The sequence below is a fragment of the Barbatula barbatula genome, assembly GCF_947034865.1.
Source record: "Barbatula barbatula genome assembly, chromosome: 9".
Lineage (NCBI taxonomy): Eukaryota > Metazoa > Chordata > Actinopteri > Cypriniformes > Nemacheilidae > Barbatula > Barbatula barbatula.
This window is the reverse complement of record NC_136772.1, coordinates 21,966,922-21,978,725: the sequence shown is the minus strand read 5'-3', so window position 1 is coordinate 21,978,725 and position 11,804 is coordinate 21,966,922.

Here is an 11,804-nt window from a genome sequence, read left to right as displayed (position 1 = left end):
GCATAAATTATTGACATTAGCTATTAAAGTTGCAGTGCAATAGGTGAGTTAATGCAGTTGTTGAAGTTACGTTGCAGTATACGAGTTAATGCAGTTAATAAGTCGCAGTCCAGAAGATGAGTTAATGCAGTTAATAGAGTTACAGTGCATTAGATCAGTTATTGAAGTTATGTGAGAAATAAGAAAACAATTTATTTAGGGTTTCTGATTAGTGTTATTCATTGGATAAAAACCTGCAATAGACAGAAATCAAATAAAATAAATAAGTAAATGAGATCAACTGGTGTCAAGGGCGTAACACAGTCAACATAGCACAGACAATGTGAAAAGAGCTTTTTTATTAAGGTGGGAAAAAAAGACCTGTAAGTACAATTTAATTTATGGCCATGATATGTGCTCTATATATGGGAAGAAATATCTGTAAGGACAATTAAATCTGGACATCCTTGCTTATAAAGTGAATTTCTCTGAACACGCACTATAAGGCAAATCTCATGTCAATCATGAAACACTTAGAAAACGGCACTAACATCTTTTTTGCTAAACGCTGTACTAACCATTAATCTTTGAATTGCCATTTTAAAGTATTTGACACAATGTTTCACTTATTCAGTCTCACAGACGATACTGTATTCAGTTCTACTTGATAGGAAAACAGCGCCCCTCTGTGGTCAAGATGTACAACAATCTAAGTTTAACACAATCATTCTACAGTTCTCTATCTAGCAACAATGTGCTGACTTTCATATTCAATTTAGGGTAACGTGGGACACTTTTTTGTCCATAAGTTTCTAAAATAAAACTAATTTTGTGGTTTAATTAGACGATGCAGAAAACGTCGTGCCTTCACGTTTTTACAGCTTTAGCCTAAACGTCATCAGTAAATGGGCCTCCGTTCTTCATTTACAATGAATAATGTATAATGTTCTGCTTTGACTGCTGTTTGAAATCCTACGCATCTGCTATATAAAAGAGGTCCTGCGAACAAAGCTTTTATATTTAAACACATTTTATTTCGTTCGATTAAAGCATACAAACGGGTATTTAATTCCGCAGACACAGACATTAAGAAAGGCGTTAGGCCCTATAAATAACACAGCTCTGCTCTTGTAGTGCCATCCCAAAAAAGGGAAAAAATCCCTCTCGCGCAGCTTCTCTGGATCGCTTCTACATTTGTGGAATGATCTTCCCGCTGCTACAAGATACTGTGTATCCATCTTCAAGAATCTCCTGAAAGCACATCTCTTCCGTCATCCTGGATCTGACTTCTAATAAAAGAAACAAAATCTTGTATAGGCTACTGTGGTTGGGTATATGAGACTTGCTTTTTGTTGTCCTAATGTGCCAATTGCTTCCATTTTTTGACCTTATTTGTAAGTCACTTCGGACAAAATGACTAAATACAAATGTTATAATAGTAACGTTACAGCATTTGTGACGCAATGTGACCAACAAGGCGAAACTTACAATACAACAAGATTCTGCTGCTATGACGTATCAACATTTATAAGATTTGAAATAAGAAATGAAAACACCTTTCTAATATTTATTACATAAATATATGTGTTTTTTTAACGTTCTCAGCCTGCATGTTTAAACAAGCAAGTTTGTTATGAATATAAACATATCTTAAAACATTTTGTAAGGTTAGACTTGATTATGGGATTTACTTGACAGGCATCTCTCTCTCTCTCTCTCTCTCTCTCTCTCTCTCTCTCTCTCGAAGAGGATATCAGAGCCCGTGGGATGAGTTTCTGTGGCACATTGCTCTTCATCTGAATGCTGCTCCGAGGACCTTTAGAAAAAAGACGGCAGCATCTCTGCAAACTTCACAGGACGCATCCATCATTCTGTGTCCCACGGCGTTCCCTGTCGGAATACATTCAATTCCCCAACTTAAACAAGACAGGACGGCCAAATAAATCTTCACACTGCCAAAGCATGAAGTTCCAGTGCGTTTCTCTTTTCATCTGCGCTTTACTCGTCGGAGAGAGTCGTGGATCGCAGATGAAGTTGTCTCGTCTGGACCGATGGGTGAGAACTGGGTTTCAGTACCTGAAGCTCAATCTGTGCCGGAGAGTCTCTTTACCTGAGAGCGAGTGCAAGAAACTCTCTCACCTCCACCTGAGCGGACTAGCGGTGTACGTCTCTGAAACCAACACGGCGGGGAAAGTGCTTGCTGTACTACCCGATTCATACTTCACAGGGACCGCGCCGTCAAAGCCTGCGGACTCGAGTCTGGATGATGAGAGCAGGACGAATGAAGAGTTGTATCCCGGAGCCAGTGCGCATGACGCGGTGCTGGTCTTGGACCCCGGTCCCGGAGAGAGCTTCGGGCACCCGGTGGTCCTGTTCTATGTTGACTTCAACACTACTAAGAAGAAGTGTGCTCATATGGATGGTATTTATCTTGGTGAGTGTCCTGAATCGGTCAGTTCGATTGAGAAGAAACTTGACATGAAAGAAGGGATTAGTAGCCTACTTTGATTAAGAATGGTTGGTTTGAAATAATGCATTAGCAATTGCATTACAGTGTCCATCTATTGCAATATATACATATACTGTATATATATATATATATATATATATATATATATATATATCACAGTAACGATAGTTTATCAATAAAAGCCACAGATAATATTCATAAAGTTTTTAGAATCTTTCAGTCATTTAGTTACGGAAACGACATATGCACATTTCAATATTTACTGTATAAATATAAATATTATTATAATATATTACTGTATAAATATTACAATATTTACTATAAATTAATATAAAATATTACATTGTGCATGAGTTACCAAATCAATGTTTAAATTACAATCAGTACAAGGTTATATTTAAGTAATATTTCCTAAGATACGATAAACTGCAGATGAAGAATAAGACAAAAATATGAACACATTAAGTACACTATAATCCTAAGTGTTTATGAATGTACTTGAGGTGCTCTATTTTCACTCACTTATTTTGTGCTTAATTTACAAAAGAATTGTATAAGTACTTCTCTAGATTAACATAAGATGACCTTTACTCAACTGTGGTATTTTTATACACCATAAGTGCAAACTGTGTCGGGTAAGTGTACTTTTAACCTGGGAAGTTAAGTGATGGAGACACCAGAGAAAGGCAGATCTCTGTACCTCACAATGTAGCAGACACAGAATTCCTCGAAGTCACATCATTGGAACAGGAGTAACTGTTATAGAAATAACTGTATGTTACACATACAGTATGACTTACACAACAAAACACAACAAAGTCTTTTAAGTTACACATTCAAGTAATCGCTTTAATTGTGTGTAATTTTATTTATCCTTAAAAAAGGAAAACACAAAGTAATGGCATAATAAATGCATTGTTCATTTTAAGTAGTAGGAAATGATGCTACGGTACATAAACAACGTGTGATGTGTAGTGTGACCAATTCTCTTTTTATAACTCTCAGACAGGATTGGTAATAAAAGGAGAACAGTCCTGCAGAACTAGAAGTGTCATAACATGCAGTCACGCAAGCGTGTATGGACAGCTGTAAGGCATTATGGGCTCCTTATTATTTGAGGATAACAACATGATGTTTATAAAGTTCTAACAGTACATCAAATGCACAGATCTACGGTTTAGGAAGTTATTTACTGTACAGCGGACTATTATATGCATTTGGAATAGTCAGATGTGCATAACTACACATCGCTTAGTAATTTATACTATTTAATAGTATTGTTATATGTTGACCATTCTTATCGTAGATTGAATCTTAAATCCCTCACAGAGGAGGTTAGATATCTGCCATCTGACATGAAGCAAGGCTTTGTGACTTGTGTTGTTAGGTGTATGAGTGAGATAGAGAGCTTTGCACAAGGATCTAATGTTAGGAAGAGTCTGGCTGCCTGCAGGTAAAGTGGAGGGCAGACACACGCCAAAGCCAAAAGTCATGCATTCACAATATGAGCAGTCAATAATTCATCACTGAGCGTGTTCAGTCCTTAACTGTGCCCAGCAATGTTTATTCTAGCCCGAGTGAACCAATCACCTTTGAACAAAATGTAAACATTTGCACTGGATGATTTTGTTTACCAGAGCACACACTGCATCACACATATAGATTATAAGCAAGTGTCTACTTAAAGTGATAAGTTCATCCAAAATGAAAATTCTGTCATCATTTACTCATCTTCTTGTCATGTCAAACCTGTGTGACTTTCGTTCCTCGGCAGAACACAAAAGAAGATATTTTGAAGAATGTTGTTAACTGGCACCCATTCACTTGCATTGGTTTGGTTTGTCCTTACAATAGAAGTGAATGCGTGCCGGCACTGTACGGTTACCAACATTCTTCAAAATATCTAAGTGTTCTGCGAAAGACAAAGTCATACAGGTTTGAAATGACAAGAGGATGAGTAAATGACGAGAACATTTATGGATGAACTGTCTTTAACAACATGTCTATTAAAATAACACATATGGCTGACAGATTTAGAGATGTACAGTTCCTTAGCTGCCTATGATATCCCACAATTCAGTGCATGCAGTTTGGCAATTTGCAAAAAACATGAGATGGAGTGGTTGAAAGTAACATTTATTAAAAAATGTTTTTATGACGCAAATTCGGCTGAGAAATAATCAGATTGTTGGACAGGATGATATGGTGGCATTAAAGGGACAGTTCACCCGGATATCAAATTGTCCTCAATTACTCAACATCAATTTGTTCTGGAAAAATAAAAAAATGGTTGCAACTGAGATTTCTGGGGCACCATTGACTACAATTAAGATGGAGTCAAATGTGCCCCAAACTGTTTGTTCCTAAATACTTAAATAAAATATTTTCTTTTGTGTTCAACAGAATAAATATTTTTCCCGGTTTGGAACAATTTGAGGTTGAGTGATTCATGAACCATCCCTTTAAGGTCTATCTTAAACCAGTTCACTTAGGAGGCCCCCTTTCATACACCAAAAGACATTGAATGACTGCTTTTAAGTTTCAGACACAGTTACGGTGATTCACTTTGTAAATAAACTCCCATTTCAAGATCATTCTCAAGGGCTAAGCGCACTGTTTCTAGGAATAGTTTTAGTAACCAGAGATAAAATGAACCTCGGGGAGAGTAATAACGACCAAACACATTAGAAATAATAAACAAATTTGGTTTGGTTTACACATTAACTCTTGTCAGAAAAGCTCGTAACTCAATTCAAATCTGGATGTGTCCAAACACGACCAGCTTCTTTAAAGATGTGGTGCATGTCAGAGATCAGAATGAAAACATTTAAAATCATCTCAGGTCTATTTGGGTTTTTGAAATAGGCCCCCGGATACGACCGACCGCAGAGAGACACCCATTACAGCTACTGATTCTGTTTTACCACACATTCTCCAGCCAAGGAAACCTTTCATTGTAAGAGGGTCATTTTACTTGTTAAGTGAAATGGATTTATAATGGCTTGTGATTACACCCCCCGCACCGCTGTCTTTTCCAAGCTTGCTAAGCGTGAAACTGATAAAGATTGCTTGGCATCTGTAGCCCAGCCCGCTCTTGTCTAAACTGCGGCGTGCGTTTTAAATGAATAGTTTGAAAGTATGGCTGATGCTGAAAGAATGTGCCCGGTCTCCGGCTACGCTTGTTTAAAAGGCATTATTATAGCTTCTCTTGAAAGAATGTTTTCTCTGTGTCACTTTCTCAGAGTTAAGATATGTACTGCAGCTTTTTCTTTTTAAAGTCAGGCGGACAATCGGCACGGCGGTAAACAAGCGTGGCTAATGTCAGGGAAGTTTACTTTTATCCAATAAACTTTACTTGTTTAACCTGAACTGATCTTTGCTGGACGCCTGTCATCGGATAATATTCGTACATTTTTATTAACGTAGGTTGACTTTCCAGGGGAGGAGTGTTTGACCATGGCAGTGAAAACGCGTTGCCAGAATCAGCTGAAGCGCAGACGGAGTCGCAGTGATCGTATGGTGAGCCGGGCGAGGGCCCGCAGGAGCACGACAGGGAAAATCGGCCGCGTGGAGCACAGCAGCAGGCACTGCGAGATTCACTTTCTCCCCCTAGTGGTGAGAGTTAGGGACAGCAACCGAACCCAACGCCTGCACTGTGTAGGTGAGTAGGTGACTAAAAGAAGCACTATAAGATATCACACATCGCTACTGTCCTAAAACCTTGTGTCTCCATATTTCATTTGCCATAAATATGTTTGTCACTGAGTTTAGCTTATATCTAACCAATAAGAAGTATTAAAGTCCCAGTGAAACTTTTTTTCATTAAATAATGCAGCGTTTATTGTAAATAGTTTATCAATGTGGGTCACGCTCTTTTAAAATTTGTGTGCCCTTATAATCTTTAGATAAAATCAGAAAATTCACTTCCTTCCTGTAATGACTAAACATCTTAAATGACGCATCTTAGACGGCTTGGGAGGAGCATCCGTTAACTCCTCCCCTTCAAATGTCAGTTTGCTTACAGTTCCATTTTAAAATGCAACCGCCTTTCTTTAAATGCGTCCAATCAAATAGCATTGAATAGCCACGCCCACTATTTTTCTCGTTTGAAAATACATTTCACTCGGAAATGCGTGAAAACACGGAAGTAGAAACGATCGCAACATCTGGTTCGCGGGGACTTTAACAAAGTGCTTGTCAAGTATTTAATCATTTAAAAAGTTCATCGTTTTCTCTATTCCCTGAAAAACAGCCATTTTGGACATTTAAGGTTTCGGAATGACAACTACGTTATGACACGTTTGCTATATTCAACATTTTATGAAGCCAAACAATAACTTTATTGAAGTCATTGAGTATATCTCACATATTCCTTGATACGACAGATCACCCAGACTTTGCCCGATGCCCAGAGCCTTTGCCACAGAGCATTCCCAACGTTCCCATCTCCAGCTGCGAGCTCAATAAAAACACCCGCCGGTGTCACCAGCAGCGGCTGGCCACGCACCTGTCCTGTCGCCTCTACCAGACCTGCGATCACGCCGTCCTCTTGTCAGGTACAAAATAGAGTACAGCTTACACTTGTGATGAAGTAATTAGTATAATCTGACCACCGGTCAGCCGATTGATGTTTAAAATTCTGGGCGAATACTTGAACTTATCAGCTGTCACGGGAATGACGGCTCGAACAGGTATTAATGTAACCTTTAACCTGTGCGTGTGCAGGTGGCTGGCAGGAGCAGATAACATACCAGCGGCATGTGCAGAACCTACAGCTCTTCTACCAGATGCTGAGGAACAACGGCTTCCATAAGGACCACATAAAGACATTCTTTGCTGGGAATGGACAGGTAGCAGGTGAGAGGACAATTTAAGTAAAAGTCAAGCTTTTATTCGGGTATATGGTTAAAAACAAGAGAACTTCAACAACAGAGATGTTGATGTTAAGTAAAATTCATGTCTAAATCCTTTAAAACTGTCGTTGTTTTCATAGCTAAACAGACAGACGGGATGTACCCGGCTACAGAGAAAGAGGTGATCAGGAATCACATTTCGTATATCTGCAGAAAGCAGCACTGCGCAGATACGCTGGTTCTGTACCTGAGCAGCCCCACACGTAATGACGGCACCATGCTCCTCTGGGACCGCAATAACAACGGCATTGTAAGTGTGTGCATCTGCCAAACATTCTGACGGTAGCTTCGCATTAGGACAGGACACAACTTTTCTTGCCATGGAGTGTTACAGTAACTGCACATTTTAAATTCATGGGAATTTCATTCATGAAATAAATTTACAGGCATTTCAACATTCATAGGTATTTCTGTATTGGCCTAAAACGATTGGCTTAAAATTGTAATGCTTAAATATGAATATTATAGACCACTTTGTGAATTTTGTTTTTTTAATACTTCACACACGTTTGAATGGAATTATGTTAAACAAATATCTTTTAGATTTAATAACGTGTAGTATTTAAAAATGAGACGCATAAAAACGAAACCGGAAGTGCTTCTGGACCAGTGTTTTCATCTGGCAATATACATTCTGCGTCTACAATATACACATAAAAATAAAGGTGCATCACGATTCCATTTTTTTATGGTTGCATAAAGGACCGTAAACACCCAAAGCCTTGTTTCACAAAGGTTTTTTGCATGTGGCAGATTACAAAAAGGTAAGAAAGAGATGGTTCCTTAAAGAACCTTTGACTGAATGGGTCTTTGTGATACAAAAAATGGTTCTTCTGTAGCATCGGACCTTTATTTTTAAGAAATAAATAAATACATGCTATTATATTTAGATTTTTCGCCTTTATGTGTAAAAAAGGTCACAATCCCATAAACTAGCCATTTTTGAGTGACTGAAATCCTTTGGTTTTGTTGGAATTGTACTCTAACATGTTCTAAAAAGAGTTCTTTACAGTACGGCCGTAGACTTTTTTTATTTCTGACCCTTAACAGGCACCTTAAAAGAACCTTGCAACAGAAAGGTTTTGTGGTTGTTAAAGGTTCTTTACAGAACCATACAGCTTGAAAACGAGCGTTTTAAGAACCTTAAAAACCTTTTTTTATAAAGGAATGTCATCATATGTAGAACAGCATCTCTTATGTTGATTTTGCTAGCATGTACTGTTATGCCAAAGGTGCTTGATCTGCTATAAATGTGTTACAGGAAACACAGAGAGGATAGATGAAAAAGCAAAGTTGAGGAATGTGAGAACATCCCTTATGTTCCCGTAAATTAATCCAGTGTGTTTTTTCTAGCCCGCCACATCAAAGTGCCCACTAACCGAAGGATAAAAGCATTACACAATAAACGTTGACTTCTGGTTGACTCTCGTCCATTGTGTTTCATTTCTTGGATGGAGAATCTGTTTACGCCTTGCGCTAATGCTCTTGGGTGTGTGGCCTACGACCCTCCAATTTCAGTATATGGAATTAGTATATGGTGTTTTTAATGCGGCTAATGAGAACACCACCTGCGCTGCGGCTTTATCAAAACTTATTTAACACAGACTAAACTCTCCTAACAAGAAAGATGAGATATTTGAGACATTTCATGATGAAATATGGCAAGCACAATCTAAAGCCGACAATCTTCTTAAACACACCGACCCATTAAACCCCTTACAACAATGCATCCATCATCTTTCATTGACACGGTCTTTTGGAAACCATGCAATTATTTTGCCTTTAATAAATACTCCTGCTGCTTTACCAAAATGCCACAATCATTTGCAAAAGGTGGTCAGTAATCCCGGCCATATGTTAAAAGCAGAGCAAACAGAAGGGAGAAGACTGCACTAAAGCCCACCCTTCCATGACAATGGGCACAGGCTCTCTGGGGACAAAGGCAACAACCTGATCCCCTGACGGGGATGTGGTGACAAAGAGAGGCTTGAGAGACAGGGACCACACAGGATCAAAGATACCAGACGCTTTGCTTCCCACAGGAAAGCTGTTCACTTCTTAAAGTGGAGAATATACGGTTAAACACTCATTTTAGCCACTGCCCTGCGCCTCTTAAAGAGAGTTCACCCAAATAGGAAAATTCTGTCATTCATTTATTCAATTGCAAATCATTGTAAAATCACAGTTACAACCAGCCTCTCGCGTTTAAACATTGCACGAATACAGCAAAGAAGTGTTTTCTAAATAATTGCTTTGTTTCTCCAGGCGGATCTGAAGGAGCGATATTCTGTAGGGGAACTGTTGACAGACCTGGCGGGGTGCAGAGCCCGTCGAGTGCTGTTGTTTGTGGAGCAGAGCTACAGTGGAGTCCTCAGCAAGAGACTGATGGGATCTCTCAAACATCTCAACGTGGTGCTGCTCAACGGACTGCCCTGGGTGGACACTGCCGAGTTCTGGGCCTCTCTGCACCCGTCTCAGTGCCTCGTGGACCATCTCAGTAAGGTGAGAGACAAAACTCTACATGATGTTCAAGGTTATGTTGAATCATAGATGACGTTTTCAATCAGGGATGCTAAGATGACGAAAAAAGGTTAAAGGGATAGTTCATCCAAAAAATGTGTTATTCACCCTCATGTAGTTTCAAACCTGTATATGATTCTTCTAGCGAACACAAAAGAGGATATTTTGAGAAATGTCTCAGTGGTTAGTGTCCATATAATGGAAGTCAATGGAGCCCAAGGTTGAGTTTAAACATCCTTCAAAATATCTTCTTTTGTATTCTGTGTAAGAAAAAGTCAGACTAACTATCCCTTCAAGTATACACTTTTGCATTCACTGAATGAATTCAGTGGCTTATAAACATGTTTATTTAACTGAATTAATCTTTTAAGGTAATTGTTTTTTGCAATGGGACAATTGATTAAAATCCAACAGCTAGATTCTCTTTGAAATGTACATGTACTATTTAAGTTTATTTTATAAAAGATAATTATTTAATTAACTAATTCGATTTTAATTATACACTTAATATTTTTGCTGAATTCGAATAGAAATATTTGAGCTACTTAGATTTACAAATTTGTTTTACTTACATTCACTCAATTTAAACAGTGCAGTTTATTTAATTGATATCACAGCTTTAAAGTTTACAAATTTTTTTCAGTGTAAATGTATTCACCAAAAAAATGGAGTAAGCGGGCTAACGTAGCATTACATTTCTTTCTTGCAAGCTAATTCATTATGATGACATGATTTAAAATGCATTCATTACCTCGTCTGTGAACATGATGGGCGATCTCCAAACGCCTCTGGATGGTGAAAACGGCATGTCCCATAATTCCACTCTCCTACATAACATAATTTAGCTTCGCCTTTTGTTGTTGTTTCGAAAGTGCACCATCAAGCGGTCCAAATGTACATACTGTGGCTTTAATTCCGACTGGTTGAGCCATGTCTGAAGCCATTGCAAAATTCCCCAAAATTCCTGCTTTAATAAACTCGTTCTCTTCTTCTGTTCGCCAGAGTTCTGTGATACCTCGACTGGTTGATTCGGCTCAAGGCCTGTTGAACGTGACACTGGCCGGCGCTCCGTGTAACTCCACGCCCCCCCTCACAGAGGCCGAAGTGAGGAAGGAATACATGGGCTGCCAGAATTTACCCACAGCTCTGTGGTACCAAAAACGGCCCAAATCCGACCGCAGGAATTGAGTGGAAATCTCTTCACCCACAAACAGATGGACTACAGCCAACTCTACTGTTTCCCACCTCATTTTGACACTTCAACGCTCAGCTGGACATCACAGGAGAACTTTCTCAGTGACAGAACGAGAACCTACGTAGTAGTAAACCATGAATTTGTACAAAACAACCAGAGCTCACATTTACCAGTGCGCGCACAATTCACCCTGTGATGCATATAGACCCTGACAAGCTGTTGAGGAACAGACTACGTAATGTGTGCTTGAAAGAAGTTCAAGTAATGCAGGATGGACTGAAAGAGGCAGAGAGTGTCTCTTGTGTCCTCGAGTTGAACCCCAGTTCCCCCCGCTAGCCTCTCCGCAGCGTGTGTCCCGCAGGGAGCATCCCATGCTAACTTCTCCTCTCTCCGCCTGCTATGGGGGTTCAGCTTAGGGACAAGAGCGCTCCGTTACAAGTACTCTTCCGTGGGTCAACACACAGGGCACGGCTGCAAGTGAACAATGGTGACAACGCCACTCCGAAAAACACACCTCACTCCGTCAGAGATGGCGGTCCGGCATGATTTAGTCATGAGAAATGCTCTTCATGTATGGATTTAAGCAGAGACAGGACTTCGCAAAGCATGTATTTGAGTAGGAACTCTGACTATCCACTCTGTACTTAACCACCAAAACCATTTATACACCACGAACAGATCATGGTGAGAGTTTTGTGAAGATATACACCGCAGACCCTATGGGAAA